This window comes from Oncorhynchus mykiss, unplaced genomic scaffold, assembly GCF_013265735.2.
Source record: "Oncorhynchus mykiss isolate Arlee unplaced genomic scaffold, USDA_OmykA_1.1 un_scaffold_557, whole genome shotgun sequence".
NCBI lineage: Eukaryota > Metazoa > Chordata > Actinopteri > Salmoniformes > Salmonidae > Oncorhynchus > Oncorhynchus mykiss.
This window is the reverse complement of record NW_023494004.1, coordinates 64,348-74,716: the sequence shown is the minus strand read 5'-3', so window position 1 is coordinate 74,716 and position 10,369 is coordinate 64,348. Positions and strand designations below refer to the sequence as shown.

The window sequence follows — 10,369 nt, the reverse complement described above, 5'->3', positions numbered from 1 at the left end:
CTCAGTATTTGCTATTCAGACTTTAGTTTCAGTAGTGTATTGGTTATCACGTTCGCCTCACACGCGAAAGTCAGTCACACCCTTAGTTTTCCAATAATTTGGTTTCCGTAGTGTAGTGGTTATCACGTTCGCCTCACACGCGAAAGGTCCCCGGTTCGAAACCGGGGCGGAAACATTTTGTAATATTCAATATTTCCCAATGCCCAGAGGCTAGCATTTGGTTTGAAACAGTTGAGGTTTGTCTAAACCTTGCTGTCTACCTCTCCGACCTGTGGATCAATGTTGCCGTTTTTTTGGGGACCTCCACCATGCGATCTGTATGAATGTGACCAGACTGACAGCTTCTCTGAGCCAGGCAAATTCATTTATCAGGGTCATTGTAATGGATATATCCAAAGAAATGGCAATATAATCCAAGGTAAAACAAACAAAAATGTAGATAGTTTTCTGTCATTTCAGCTGCTTGATGTGATTGTGTGATAGATTTAGTTGGCTGGCTAGCAAAGGAAAAGAAGCTAGCCTGCATAGGTACAGTGCATTCGGAAAGTTTTCAGACCCTTACTTTTTTCCACATTTTGTTACGTTACAGCCTTATTCTAAAATGGATGAAATAAAATAAAATCTATCTACACACAAAACCACATAATGACAAAGCGATAACATATAGTTTTTATTAATGAAAAAAATATTTTAAAAATACCTTATTTACATACATTTTCAGACCCTTTGCTATGAGGCTGGAAATTGAGCTCAGGTCCATCCTGTTTCCATTGATCATCCTTGAGATGTTTCTTCAACTTGATTGGAGTCCACCTGTGTTAAATTCAAATGATTGGTCATTTCTGCAGCATTGAAGGTACCCAAGAACACAGTGGCTTCCATCACTCTTAAATAGAAGAAGTTTGGAACCACCAAGCCTCTTCCAAGTTCCGGCTGCACACGATAATTCCCGGCTTCTCATGTCTACCTCACATAATATCCCAAATTGAGTACCACAGAAAGAGCCATAATACCCATTAAATATTTTAAAAATACCTTATTTACGTACATTTTCAGACCCTTTGCTATGAGGCTGGAAATTGAGCTCAGGTCCATCCTGTTTCCATTGATCATCCTTGAGATGTTTCTTCAACTTGATTGGAGTCCACCTGTGGTAAATTCAAATGATTGGTCATTTCTGCAGCATTGAAGGTACCCAAGAACACAGTGGCTTCCATCACTCTTAAATGGAAGAAGTTTTGAACCACCAAGCCTCTTCCAAGAGCCGCTGCACACAATAATTCCCGGCTTCTCAAGCCTTATTGTTTAATTAATTGACTAAGTAATTTCTGATTTCATTAGGTTCTGAGAGCGATAAATGTCCCACCCAGCCAAAGTCAGCCACACCCTTAGTACTCCACTCATTGGGTTTCCGTAGTGTAGTGGTTATCACGTTCGCCTAACACGCGAAATGTCCCCGGTTCGAGACCGGGCGGAAACACATTTTAACAAATTGGTCCTTCGCACTTCTCAGTATTTGCTATTCAGACTTTAGTTTCAGTAGTATGTTGGTTATCACGTTCGCCTCACACGCGAAAGTCAGTCACACCCTTAGTTTTCCAATCATTCGGTTTCCGTAGTGTAGTGGTTATCACGTTTGCCTCACACGCGAAAGGTCCCCGGTTCGAAACCGGGCGGAAACATTTTGTAATATTCAATATTTCCCAATGCCCAGAGGCTAGCATTTGGTTTGAAACAGTTGAGGTTTGTCTAAACCTTGCTGTCTACCTCTCCGACCTGTGGATCAATGTTGCCGTTTTTTTGGGGACCTCCACCATGCGATCTGTATGAATGTGACCAGACTGACAGCTTCTCTGAGCCAGGCAAATTCATTTATCAGGGTCATTGTAATGGATATATCCAAAGAAATGGCAATATAATCCAAGGTAAAACAAACAAAAATGTAGATCGTTTTCTGTCATTTCAGCTGCTTGATGTGATTGAGTGATAGATTTAGTTGGCTGGCTAGCAAAGGAAAAGAAGCTAGCCTGCATAGGTACAGTGCATTCGGAAAGTTTTCAGACCCCTTACTTTTTTCCACATTTTGTTACGTTACAGCCTTATACTAAAATGGATGAAATAAAATAAAATCTATCTACACACAATACCACATAATGACAAAGCGATAACATATAGTTTTTATTAATGAAATTTTTTTTAAAAATACCTTATTTATTTACATTTTCAGACCCTTTGCTATGAGGCTGGAAATTGAGCTCAGGTCCATCCTGTTTCCATTGATCATCCTTGAGATGTTTCTTCAACTTGATTGGAGTCCACCTGTGGTAAATTCAAATGATTGGTCATTTCTGCAGCATTGAAGGTACCCAAGAACACAGCGGCTTCCATCACTCTTAAATGGAAGAAGTTTTGAACCACCACTCTTCCAAGAGCCGCTGCACACAATAATTCCCGGCTTCTCAAGCCTTATTGTTTAATTAATTGACTAAGTCATTTCTGATTTCATTAGGTTCTGAGAGCGATAAATGTCCCACCCAGCCAAAGTCAGCCACACCCTTACTATTCCACTCATTGGGTTTCTGTAGTGTAGTGGTTATCACGTTCGCCTAACAAGTGAAAGGTCCCCCGTTCGAGACTGGGCGGAAACACATTTTAACAAATTGGTCCTTCGCACTTCTCAGTATTTGCTATTCAGACTTTAGTTTCAGTAGTATGTTGGTTATCACGTTCGCCTCACACGCGAAAGTCAGTCACACCCTTAGCTTTCCAATCATTCGGTTTCCGTAGTGTAGTGGTTATCACCTTCACCTCACACGCGAAAGGTCCCCGGTTCGAAACCGGGCGGAAACATTTTGTAATATTCAATATTTCCCAATGCCCAGAGGCTAGCATTTGGTTTGAAACTGTTGAGGTTTGTCTAAACCTTGCTGTCTACCTCTCCGACCTGTGGATCAATGTTGCCGTTTTTTTTGGGACCTCCACCATGCGATCTGTATGAATGTGACCAGACTGACAGCTTCTCTGAGCCAGGCAAATTCATTTATCAGGGTCATTGTAATGGATATATCCAAAGAAATGGCAATATAATCCAAGGTAAAACAAACAAAAATGTAGATCGTTTTCTGTCATTTCAGCTGCTTGATGTGATTGAGTGATAGATTTAGTTGGCTGGCTAGCAAAGGAAAAGAAGCTAGGTACAGTGCATTCGGAAAGTTTTCAGACCCCTTACTTTTTTCCACATTTTGTTACGTTACAGCCTTATACTAAAATGGATGAAATAAAATAAAATCTATCTACACACAATACCACATAATGACAAAGCGATAACATATAGTTTTTATTAATGAAAAAAATATTTTAAAAATACCTTATTTACGTACGTTTTCAGACCCTTTGCTATGAGGCTGGAAATTGAGCTCAGGTCCATCCTGTTTCCATTGATCATCCTTGAGATGTTTCTTCAACTTGATTGGAGTCCACCTGTGGTAAATTCAAATGATTGGTCATTTCTGCAGCATTGAAGGTACCCAAGAACACAGTGGCTTCCATCACTCTTAAATGGAAGAAGTTTTGAACCACCACTCTTCCAAGAGCCGCTGCACACAATAATTCCCGGCTTCTCAAGCCTTATTGTTTAATTAATTGACTAAGTCATTTCTGATTTCATTAGGTTCTGAGAGCGATAAATGTCCCACCCAGCCAAAGTCAGCCACACCCTTAGTATTCCACTCACTGGGTTTCCGTAGTGTAGTGGTTATCACGTTCGCCTAACACGCGAAAGGTCCCCGGTTTGAGACCGGGCTGAAACACAATTTAACAAATTGGTCCTTCGCACTTTTCAGTATTTGCTATTCAGACTTGAGTTTCAGTAGTGTATTGGTTATCAAATTCGCCTCACACGCGAAAGGTCCCCGGTTCAAAACCGGGCGGAAACATTTTGTAATATTCAATATTTCCCAAAGCCCAGAGGCTAGCATTTGGTTTGAAACAGTTGAGGTTTGTCTAAACCTTGCTGTCTACCTCTCCGACCTGTGGATCAATGTTGCCGTTTTTTTGGGGACCTCCACCATGCGATCTGTATGAATGTGACCAGACTGACAGCATCTCTGAGCCAGGCAAATTCATTTATCAGGGTCATTGTAATGGATATATCCAAAGAAATGGCAATATAATCCAAGGTAAAACAAACAAAAATGTAGATCGTTTTCTGTCATTTCAGCTGCTTGATGTGATTGTGTGATAGATTTAGTTGGCTGGCTAGCAAAGGAAAAGAAGCTAGCCTGCATAGGTACAGTGCATTCGGAAAGTTTTCAGACCCCTTACTTTTTTCCACATTTTGTTACGTTACAGCCTTATACTAAAATGGATGAAATAAAATAAAATCTATCTACACACAATACCACATAATGACAACATATAGTTTTTATTAATGAAAAAAATATTTTTAAAATACCTTATTTACATACATTTTCAGACCCTTTGCTATGAGGCTGGAAATTGAGCTCAGGTCCATCCTGTTTCCATTGATCATCCTTGAGATGTTTCTTCAACTTGATTGGAGTCCACCTGTGGTAAATTCAAATGATTGGTCATTTCTGCAGCATTGAAGGTACCCAAGAACACAGTGGCTTCCATCACTCTTAAATGGAAGAAGTTTTGAACCACCAAGCCTCTTCCAAGTTCCGGCTGCACACGATAATTCCCGGCTTCTCATGTCTACCTCACATAATATCCCAAATTGAGTACCACAGAAAGAGCCATAATACCCATTAAATATTTTTAAAATACCTTTTTCACGTACGTTTTCAGACCCTTTGCTGTGAGGCTAGAAATTGAGCTCAGGTCCATCCTGTTTCCATTGATCATCCTTGAGATGTTTCTTCAACTTGATTGGAGTCCACCTGTAGTAAATTCAAATGATTGGTCATTTCTGCAGCATTGAAGGTACCCAAGAACACAGTGGCTTCCATCACTCTTAAATTGAAGAAGTTTTGAACCACCAAGCCTCTTCCAAGAGCCGCTGCACACAATAATTCCCGGCATCTCAAGCCTTATTGTTTAATTAATTGACTAAGTAATTTCTGATTTCATTAGGTTCTGAGAGCGATAAATGTCCCACCCAGCCAAAGTCAGCCACACCCTTACTATTCCACTCATTGGGTTTCTGTAGTGTAGTGGTTATCACGTTCGCCTAACAAGTGGAAGGTCCCCGGTTCGAGACTGGGCGGAAACACATTTTAACAAATTGGTCCTTCGCACTTCTCAGTATTTGCTATTCAGACTTTAGTTTCAGTAGTATGTTGGTTATCACGTTCGCCTCACACGCGAAAGTCAGTCACACCCTTAGCTTTCCAATCATTCGGTTTCCGTAGTGTAGTGGTTCTCACGTTCGCCTCACACGCGAAAGGTCCCCGGTTCGAAACCGGGCGGAAACATTTTGTAATATTCAATATTTCCCAATGCCCAGAGGCTAGCATTTGGTTTGAAACTGTTGAGGTTTGTCTAAACCTTGCTGTCTACCTCTCCGACCTGTGGATCAATGTTGCCGTTTTTTTTGGGACCTCCACCATGCGATCTGTATGAATGTGACCAGACTGACAGCTTCTCTGAGCCAGGCAAATTCATTTATCAGGGTCATTGTAATGGATATATCCAAAGAAATGGCAATATAATCCAAGGTAAAACAAACAAAAATGTAGATCGTTTTCTGTCATTTCAGCTGCTTGATGTGATTGAGTGATAGATTTAGTTGGCTGGCTAGCAAAGGAAAAGAAGCTAGGTACAGTGCATTCGGAAAGTTTTCAGACCCCTTACTTTTTTCCACATTTTGTTACGTTACAGCCTTATACTAAAATGGATGAAATAAAATAAAATCTATCTACACACAATACCACATAATGACAAAGCGATAACATATAGTTTTTATTAATGAAAAAAATATTTTAAAAATACCTTATTTACGTACGTTTTCAGACCCTTTGCTATGAGGCTGGAAATTGAGCTCAGGTCCATCCTGTTTCCATTGATCATCCTTGAGATGTTTCTTCAACTTGATTGGAGTCCACCTGTGGTAAATTCAAATGATTGGTCATTTCTGCAGCATTGAAGGTACCCAAGAACACAGTGGCTTCCATCACTCTTAAATGGAAGAAGTTTTGAACCACCACTCTTCCAAGAGCCGCTGCACACAATAATTCCCGGCTTCTCAAGCCTTATTGTTTAATTAATTGACTAAGTAATTTCTGATTTCATTAGGTTCTGAGAGCGATAAATGTCCCACCCAGCCAAAGTCAGCCACACCCTTAGTATTCCACTCACTGGGTTTCCGTAGTGTAGTGGTTATCACGTTCGCCTAACACGCGAAAGGTCCCCGGTTTGAGACCGGGCTGAAACACAATTTAACAAATTGGTCCTTCGCACTTTTCAGTATTTGCTATTCAGACTTGAGTTTCAGTAGTGTATTGGTTATCAAATTCGCCTCACACGCGAAAGGTCCCCGGTTCAAAACCGGGCGGAAACATTTTGTAATATTCAATATTTCCCAAAGCCCAGAGGCTAGCATTTGGTTTGAAACAGTTGAGGTTTGTCTAAACCTTGCTGTCTACCTCTCCGACCTGTGGATCAATGTTGCCGTTTTTTTGGGGACCTCCACCATGCGATCTGTATGAATGTGACCAGACTGACAGCATCTCTGAGCCAGGCAAATTCATTTATCAGGGTCATTGTAATGGATATATCCAAAGAAATGGCAATATAATCCAAGGTAAAACAAACAAAAATGTAGATCGTTTTCTGTCATTTCAGCTGCTTGATGTGATTGTGTGATAGATTTAGTTGGCTGGCTAGCAAAGGAAAAGAAGCTAGCCTGCATAGGTACAGTGCATTCGGAAAGTTTTCAGACCCCTTACTTTTTTCCACATTTTGTTACGTTACAGCCTTATACTAAAATGGATGAAATAAAATAAAATCTATCTACACACAATACCACATAATGACAACATATAGTTTTTATTAATGAAAAAAATATTTTTAAAATACCTTATTTACATACATTTTCAGACCCTTTGCTATGAGGCTGGAAATTGAGCTCAGGTCCATCCTGTTTCCATTGATCATCCTTGAGATGTTTCTTCAACTTGATTGGAGTCCACCTGTGGTAAATTCAAATGATTGGTCATTTCTGCAGCATTGAAGGTACCCAAGAACACAGTGGCTTCCATCACTCTTAAATGGAAGAAGTTTTGAACCACCAAGCCTCTTCCAAGTTCCGGCTGCACACGATAATTCCCGGCTTCTCATGTCTACCTCACATAATATCCCAAATTGAGTACCACAGAAAGAGCCATAATACCCATTAAATATTTTTAAAATACCTTTTTCACGTACGTTTTCAGACCCTTTGCTGTGAGGCTAGAAATTGAGCTCAGGTCCATCCTGTTTCCATTGATCATCCTTGAGATGTTTCTTCAACTTGATTGGAGTCCACCTGTAGTAAATTCAAATGATTGGTCATTTCTGCAGCATTGAAGGTACCCAAGAACACAGTGGCTTCCATCACTCTTAAATTGAAGAAGTTTTGAACCACCAAGCCTCTTCCAAGAGCCGCTGCACACAATAATTCCCGGCATCTCAAGCCTTATTGTTTAATTAATTGACTAAGTAATTTCTGATTTCATTAGGTTCTGAGAGCGATAAATGTCCCACCCAGCCAAAGTCAGCCACCCCCTTAGTATTCCACTCATTGGGTTCCGGTAGTGTAGTGGTTATCATGTTCGCCTAACACGCGGAAGGTCCCCGGTTCGAAACCGGGCAGAAACATCTTGTAATATTCAATATTTCCCAATGCCCAGAGGCTAGCATTTGGTTTGAAACAGTTGAGGTTTGTCTAAACCTTGCTGTCTACCTCTCCGACCTGTGGATCAATGTTGCCGTTTTTTTGGGGACCTCCACCATGCGATCTGTATGAATGTGACCAGACTGACAGCTTCTCTGAGCCAGGCAAATTCATTTATCATGGTCATTGTAATGGATATATCCAAAGAAATGGCAATATAATCCAAGGTAAAACAAACAAAAATGTAGATCGTTTTCTGTCATTTCAGCTGCTTGATGTGATTGTGTGATAGATTTAGTTGGCTGGCTAGCAAAGGAAAAGAAGCTAGCCTGCATAGGTACAGTGCATTCGGAAAGTTTTCAGACCCCTTACTTTTTTCCACATTTTGTTACGTTACAGCCTTATACTAAAATGGATGAAATAAAATAAAATCTATCTACACACAATACCACATAATGACAAAGCGATAACATATAGTTTTTATTAATGAAAAAAATATTTTAAAAATACCTTATTTACGTACGTTTTCAGACCCTTTGCTATGAGGCTGGAAATTGAGCTCAGGTCCATCCTGTTTCCATTGATCATCCTTGAGATGTTTCTTCAACTTGATTGGAGTCCACCTGTGGTAAATTCAAATGATTGGTCATTTCTGCAGCATTGAAGGTACCCAAGAACACAGTGGCTTCCATCACTCTTAAATGGAAGAAGTTTTGAACCACCACTCTTCCAAGAGCCGCTGCACACAATAATTCCCGGCTTCTCAAGCCTTATTGTTTAATTAATTGACTAAGTAATTTCTGATTTCATTAGGTTCTGAGAGCGATAAATGTCCCACCCAGCCAAAGTCAGCCACACCCTTAGTATTCCACTCACTGGGTTTCCGTAGTGTAGTGGTTATCACGTTCGCCTAACATGCGAAAGGTCCCCGGTTTGAGACCGGGCTGAAACACAATTTAACAAATTGGTCCTTCGCACTTTTCAGTATTTGCTATTCAGACTTGAGTTTCAGTAGTGTATTGGTTATCAAATTCGCCTCACACGCGAAAGGTCCCCGGTTCAAAACCGGGCGGAAACATTTTGTAATATTCAATATTTCCCAAAGCCCAGAGGCTAGCATTTGGTTTGAAACAGTTGAGGTTTGTCTAAACCTTGCTGTCTACCTCTCCGACCTGTGGATCAATGTTGCCGTTTTTTTGGGGACCTCCACCATGCGATCTGTATGAATAATATCCCAAATTGAGTACCACAGAAAGAGCCATAATACCCATTAAATATTTTTAAAATACCTTTTTCACTTACGTTTTCAGACCCTTTGCTGTGAGGCTAGAAATTGAGCTCAGGTCCATCCTGTTTCCATTGATCATCCTTGAGATGTTTCTTCAACTTGATTGGAGTCCACCTGTAGTAAATTCAAATGATTGGTCATTTCTGCAGCATTGAAGGTACCCAAGAACACAGTGGCTTCCATCACTCTTAAATGGAAGAAGTTTTGAACCACCAAGCCTCTTCCAAGAGCCGCTGCACACAATAATTCCCGGCATCTCAAGCCTTATTGTTTAATTAATTGACTAAGTAATTTCTGATTTCATTAGGTTCTGAGAGCGATAAATGTCCCACCCAGCCAAAGTCAGCCACACCCTTAGTATTCCACTCTTTGGGTTCCGGTAGTGTAGTGGTTATCATGTTCGCCTAACACGTGGAAGGTCCCCGGTTCGAAACCGGGCAGAAACATCTTGTAATATTCAATATTTCCCAATGCCCAGAGGCTAGCATTTGGTTTGAAACAGTTGAGGTTTGTCTAAACCTTGCTGTCTACCTCTCCGACCTGTGGATCAATGTTGCTGTTTTTTTGGGGACCTCCACCATGCGATCTGTATGAATGTGACCAGACTGACAGCTTCTCTGAGCCAGGCAAATTCATTTATCATGGTCATTGTAATGGATATATCCAAAGAAATGGCAATATAATCCAAGGTAAAACAAACAAAAATGTAGATCGTTTTCTGTCATTTCAGCTGCTTGATGTGATTGTGTGATAGATTTAGTTGGCTGGCTAGCAAAGGAAAAGAAGCTAGCCTGCATAGGTACAGTGCATTCGGAAAGTTTTCAGACCCCTTACTTTTTTCCACATTTTGTTACGTTACAGCCTTATACTAAAATGGATGAAATAAAATAAAATCTATCTACACACAATACCACATAATGACAACATATAGTTTTTATTAATGAAAAAAATATTTTAAAAATACCTTATTTACATACATTTTCAGACCCTTTGCTATGAGGCTGGAAATTGAGCTCAGGTCCATCCTGTTTCCATTGATCATCCTTGAGATGTTTCTTCAACTTGATTGGAGTCCACCTGTGGTAAATTCAAATGATTGGTCATTTCTGCAGCATTGAAGGTACCCAAGAACACAGTGGCTTCCATCATTCTTAAATAGAAGAAGTTTGGAACCACCAAGCCTCTTCCAAGTTCCGGCTGCACACGATAATTCCCGGCTTCTCATGTCTACCTCACATAATATCCCA

The 10,369-nt window shown here is 40.4% G+C and overlaps 9 non-coding genes across 9 annotated transcripts; all 9 read left to right on the top strand.

The window, feature by feature from the left end:
- The first annotated feature begins 101 nt into the window (after positions 1–101).
- Positions 102–175, top strand: trnav-cac. Its single transcript has one exon. It is a non-coding gene; the product is annotated as a tRNA-Val (tRNA).
- Positions 176–1,407: 1,232 nt separating this feature from the next.
- trnav-aac lies at positions 1,408–1,480 on the top strand. The gene has a single exon. It is a non-coding gene; the product is annotated as a tRNA-Val (tRNA).
- Positions 1,481–1,609: 129 nt separating this feature from the next.
- Positions 1,610–1,682, top strand: trnav-cac. Its single transcript has one exon. It is a non-coding gene; the product is annotated as a tRNA-Val (tRNA).
- An 893-nt stretch (positions 1,683–2,575) lies between these two features.
- trnav-aac lies at positions 2,576–2,648 on the top strand. Its single transcript has one exon. It is a non-coding gene; the product is annotated as a tRNA-Val (tRNA).
- Positions 2,649–3,736: 1,088 nt separating this feature from the next.
- Positions 3,737–3,809, top strand: trnav-aac. The gene has a single exon. It is a non-coding gene; the product is annotated as a tRNA-Val (tRNA).
- Positions 3,810–5,160: 1,351 nt separating this feature from the next.
- On the top strand, positions 5,161–5,233 carry trnav-aac. Its single transcript has one exon. It is a non-coding gene; the product is annotated as a tRNA-Val (tRNA).
- Positions 5,234–5,362: 129 nt separating this feature from the next.
- On the top strand, positions 5,363–5,435 carry trnav-cac. Its single transcript has one exon. It is a non-coding gene; the product is annotated as a tRNA-Val (tRNA).
- Positions 5,436–6,321: 886 nt separating this feature from the next.
- trnav-aac lies at positions 6,322–6,394 on the top strand. Its single transcript has one exon. It is a non-coding gene; the product is annotated as a tRNA-Val (tRNA).
- Positions 6,395–8,713: 2,319 nt separating this feature from the next.
- trnav-aac lies at positions 8,714–8,786 on the top strand. Its single transcript has one exon. It is a non-coding gene; the product is annotated as a tRNA-Val (tRNA).
- Positions 8,787–10,369: the final 1,583 nt, after the last annotated feature.